Raw genomic sequence first — 6000 nt, 5'->3', positions numbered from 1 at the left:
TAGTCAAGGCTATGGTTTTTCCAGCAGCCATGTATGGATGTGAGAGTTGGACTGTGAAGAAAGCTGAGCGCCGAAGAATTGATGCTTTTGAACTGTGGTGTTGGAGAAGACTCTTGAGAGTCCCTTGGACTGCAAGGAGATCAGCCCTGGGTGTTCATTGGAAGGGCTGATGCTAAAGCTGAAACTCCAGTACTTTGGCCACCTCATGCAAAGAGTTGACTCATTGGAAAAGACTCTGATGCTGGGAGGGATTGGGGGCAGGAGGAGAAGGGGATAACAGAGGATGAGATGGCTGGATGGCATCACCGACTCAGTGGACGTGAGTTTGGGTAAACTCCGGGAGTTGGTAATGAACTGGGAGGCCTGGCGTGATGCGATTCATGGGATCGCAAAGAGTCGGACACAACTGAAAGACTGAACTGAACTGAACTGAACTGAACACATTTTGAAAGATATTCAACTTTTCTCATAAAAACATTTTGAAAGATATTCAACTTTTCTCATAATAAGAGAAATGCAACTTAAAACCATACTTGGATACTATTTCTCACCTATTAGATTGGCAAAAATCAGTACCCCTAGGGAGGGAATTTATCACAATAGAAACAGTTCAGTTCAATCACTCAGTCGTGTCTGACTCTTTGCAACCCCATGAATTGCAGCACACAGGCTTCCCTGTCCATCAACAACTCCCGGAGTTCACTCAAACTCATACATTTACCCTTTAATCTAACAATGTCAATTTTGGTAATTCAACCTGAAGATAAACCTATAACAGTACAAAAAATATATATATATTTTTAAAGTTACATGCAAGGTTATTTATTGTGTTATTTGTAACTGCAACATATTGGAAAGAACTTAAATTTCTATACACAGAAAATAGTTTGAGTAAACTATAGTACATTCACACATTAGAATAACATGCAGCTATAAACAAAGAATAAGGGAGATCTCTACAAATACACATGGAGTGACATCCAGGATACTTTTGATGAGAGAAAAAGAGAAAGTGCAGAATAGTATGTGTATGTATACACATATATTGGAGAAGGGGATGGCAACCCACTCCAGTATTCTTACCTGGAGAATTCCATGGACAGAGGAACCTGGCCGGCTACAGTCCATGGGGTCGCAAAGAGTCAGACACGACTGAGCAGCTAACACACACATACATATATAGATATATATATATATAATGTGATTTTTCATGTAATATAGGAGCAAAAATAAGAATACACCCACACATACATTAGAAAGAACAAGTATGTACACCTTAAACTTATACAGTTTTATATGTGAAATATATTTCAATTTTAAAAAAAGGAGAAAGAAAATAAGTATAATCTTGCCTCAATGCATATGGTAGTCGCACTCTAGGAAAATTTAGTGTATGTAAAATCCCTGTAAATATCCTTTATGTTTATATGTAAAACAGAATTTGGTTCTAGTTTAACTATCCCAAATACAGTTTTCATTTACAGGAATAGCTTGGTAACGTTCCAAAGGGTGTGGGATCGTTTATACACTGCAGGATGTCAGCCAAGCATCCTTGCCCCTGACCTAAATGCCAGTGGTGCCCCCAGTCATTGTGATAATCCCAAAACAATCATGATATGGGTTGAATTATATTCCCCCAAAAGATATACTAATGCCCTAACCGCCAGTACCCTGTGAATGTGACCTTATTTGAAAATAGAGTCTTTGCAGATGTAATCAAGTTAAAATGAAATTAGGCTGGATTAGGGTGAGCTAAACCACTGGATTAGCAATGACTTGGTGTCCTTATAAAAAGAGAAAACAGACAGAGACACACAGAGGGGAGAAGGTCATGTGACGACAAGGGCAGAGATTCGAGTGATGCATCTGCAAGACGAAGGACATCAGGGCTTGCTGGCCGCCACCTGGAGCTATAAGGGGGGCAGGGAACAGACTCTCCTTAGGGCCTCTGGAAGACCCAGCCCTGCCAGTACCTCAGTTTCAGATCTCTGGCTCCTGGAGATTTGAGAAGATACATTTGGGTTGTTTCAAGATGGCTCAGCGGGTAAAGAATCAGGAGACTCAGGAGATGCAGTTTCAATCCCTGGGTCAGGAAGATTCCCCTGGAGGAGGAAATGGCAACCCACTCCAGTATTCTTGCCTGGAAAATTCCATGGACAGAGAAGCCTCACGGGCTACAGTCCGTGGGGTCACAAAGAGTCAGACACGATTGAGCAACTAAGCACGCAAGCACCCAAAGTCACCAACTTTGTGATAGTTGGTGACAGCCCTGGAAACCAAATACAAAGCTACCACATGGGACTTCCCTGGAGGCACAGTGACTAAGAATCCACCTTCCAATGCAGGGGACATAGGTTCGATCCCTGGTCCAGGAAGATTCCACAAACCACGGAGCAACAACACCAAAGCCTGTGCTCCTAGAAGCCTGTGCTCAGCAACAATGAAGCCACCACAATGAGAAACCCTTGCACCCCAACTAGAGAAAGTCCTCGCGCAACAATGAAGGCCCAGCACAGCCATAAATAAATAAGTAAAAGCTCTCAGGGTGCTGAACACATTACAGGAAACCTGTCTTTGTGTCTCCCTCCTGCTTAGTGTCCAGTCCCCTGCTCAGACATCACCCCTCAGGCGGTGTCTTCCTTAAACCCCTTAATCAAAGTATCATCCCACCCCATTGCTCTCATCCCTTTACCCTACATAAAGTTTTCTTTGCTTTTCATTACCTAACATGATATCATTTCTTTCTTTAGTTGTTGTCTGTCTCCCCAGCTAGCATGCCAGCTCCACGCAAAGGCGACTGACTTTCTCTTCTTTCCTGTTACACATCAGCACCCATGACAGCCCTGGCCAGAAGTAGGCGCTTCATTGACATTTACTGAACCAATGAGTGAGTACACCTTTGCAAAGAGAGGGCAAATGTAACTTTAACATAGTGAGGAAAAGAACAGACTAGCTTCCCTGGAGAAGAGACTAAAGAGAGATATCAAGAGATTCTGAGAGCTGGAAAACCTGGAGGAAAAGTCATGTGAGATATTTTATTGGGAGTTGGAGGTGTGTCCTCATTTAGTCATGGAATTTTAGTTGCAGATGTGATGTACAAAACATGCATATGCTTGCCTGGCAAGGCGCTGGAGCCAGAAAGGCTACATCTGTCACATTCGTTTGAAGCCAATCCAAGTAGGCTAACGTGCGTTTGGAGAGCTCTGAAAGAATGTTATATCTTGTACATGCTGTCAGCAGCAGGAGGGGAAAACGTGTTGGGAAGAGAAAACAGATACTGAACAAGCCACATTCGTGCTGTGAGATCACACACAGGGATTCTCAGCCGCAGTCCTATTGACACTTTGGTGCTGTTTACAGTTGTTGGTTGGTGAGAGCCTTCCCCGTGCAAAGGATGACTGCCAGCAAATGACAATCTCACCAGTTAAGATAACCAAGAATGTCTGTAGACATGGCCAAACATCCTCTGGGGTTCAGGGAGCAAACTCACCCCAGTTGAGAACCATTGAGTTACATATGGTGCTGGTCCACTCTCCCTCCTTCATTTGTAACTCCACACACGCGTAGTAGGACAACCCTTCAACGTCCCTCAAAGATGATTTGTTTCTGTGTGGACTCCCTCCGAATGTGCCCTGATATTTTCTGAGGTCATCTGTGGTCAACCATTTTATTAGTAGCCTCCAACAAAACACATCTCTCTGAATTCCTGCCCAAGCATAGTTCCCATCTACACTGAGTCTAGACATGATCACGTGGCCTACTTCAGCCAATGGGACATTGGCAGGCATGGTGATAGAAACAGAAGCTTGTTAAACACTGACACCTTCGAGCTTGTCCTGTTGGAACATTCCTTTGTTGGGAGCCAGAACAAAGTTCAGGCTAGATTCCTGAAGGACCAGAGGCCGCATGGAGAGAAGCACTGATAGATGAGACGTCATCCTGGATGTTCCAGGATTCAACTTCAACTGAATGCAAACATGAGTGACCTTGGCTACATCATATGAAGCAGAAGAACTGTTCAGCTGAGCCCAGTCAACTCACAGGATTGTGAAAAACAGGAAATCGGTTTTGTTTTAAGCCAATAAGTTTTGAGGTAGGGTATTACACAGCAATAGTCAACTGAAAATGATGCTAGGAAAGATTGAGGGCAACAGGAAAAGGGGGCAACAGAGGATGAGATGGTTGGATGGTATCACAGACTCAGTGGACATGAGTTTGAGCAAACTCAGAGATAGTGAAGGACAGGGAAGCCTGGCTGTAGTTCATGGGGTTGCAGACTTGGACATGACTTAGTGACTAAACAACAACAACAATAACAAGTTGATGAAAGTAAGAAGCACTGAAGTGTTGGAGCAGGCTCATGTGAGCTTACAAGAGTGAACTGTGGAATTTTCAGAATCAATTATTAAATGTTAAATTATACTAACAGGTTGAAATGAATTACATTTTTAAAAGATAATACATAATCAAAACATATCATTTCTTTTTTTAATTAATTTTTATTGGAATATAGTTGATTTACACTGTTGTGTTAGTTTCTGTTATACAGCAATGTGAATCAGTTACACATATATATATATATATATATATACACACATATCCACTCTTTTACATTCTTTTCCCATATAGGTCATTACAGAGTATTGATTAAGGTTCCCTGTGCTATACAGTAGGTCCTTATTAGTTACTTATTTTATCACTTCTTAATTATTATACTCCTTTTTACTATTATATATGGTCTTTTAAAAATTTTTTATGTATGGTCTTGAGGTTATTTTTTTACGATTTTTTTTTTGATGTGGACCATTTTTAAAGTCTTTATTGAATTTGTTACAATATTGCTTCTGCTTTTTATGTTTTGGTTTTTTGGCTAGAAGGCATATGGGATATTAGCTCCCTGACCAGGGATCAAGTCCATACCCTCTGCATTGGAAGGCAAAGACTTAACCACTAGACTGCCAGGGAAGTCCCCCTCTTGAGATTATTTGTATCTAAGCCCATGCACCACAGCTACTAAAGCCCGGGGGTCTAGAGCTTCTCTTCTGCAACAATAGAAGCCACCGCAATGAGAAACCCACAGATAGCAATTAGAGAGTAGCCCCTGCTTGGCCGCAACTAGAGAAAGCCCGAGTACGTCAACAAAGACCAACCACAACCAAACTATTAAATAAATAAATCTTAAAAAAAAAAAAAAAAAAAAGGTGGGAAATTTGCAACCACTGCCCATTCTGCTATGGAAATGGGAGCTTCACCCTCTGGTCCCCTCCTGCCTTTAGTCAAGAGAAGGCCTTTTAGAAACCCTAGTCTATGTGAGTAGTTTCTCACAGTATGTGGGAATGATCTTGCTGCCCGTCAAGATCAACATCACACTTTCCCCTCTGCTTTGATACTGTACCATTTCAGCTGTAGGTGCCAAATCCTTTTGATTCCACATGAAATGCTACCCTGGATTGCTTTCATGTATGTTTTATGAGTACCCCTAGGCATGAATATTTATTTAAGCAACTCAGAGCATATCCCTTTGATTTTCTTTCTCTGTCCTCACTTATGTTTAAAGGGTGGGGGAGGTGCACAATGTCATAGTTCACCTGTAATGGCTTTGGCCTCCTAACCCCTTTGCTTACAGGGCCAAATAGTCATCTAGGAAATGGAAAACATTGCCTGGCTTTGTGTCAGTTAGCAGCATGACACACATTTCTGTTTTACTAATGAAACAGCTCTTTCCTGTGCAATGTCAGCTTTCCTACACAATGTGTCAGCGTACCCTTGTCATCCAGCTGTTGCCTGTTTGGATCCCTTCCACAGTGACTGACCTGGTCAACCCTTCATCCACATTAATATCTTCTGTTCATTCAGAGACACTGTCAAGAGAATGAAAAAACAAGACACGGGAGAAAATATTTGCGAAACTTAAATATGATAAAAGGCCTATATCCAGAACATATACAGAATCCTCAAAACTCAATAATAAGAGAATAAACAGCCCAATTATAAATCAGG

The sequence above is a fragment of the Capricornis sumatraensis genome, chromosome 11 (assembly GCF_032405125.1).
Source record: "Capricornis sumatraensis isolate serow.1 chromosome 11, serow.2, whole genome shotgun sequence".
Taxonomy (NCBI): domain Eukaryota; kingdom Metazoa; phylum Chordata; class Mammalia; order Artiodactyla; family Bovidae; genus Capricornis; species Capricornis sumatraensis.
This window is presented reverse-complemented; position numbering follows the sequence as displayed.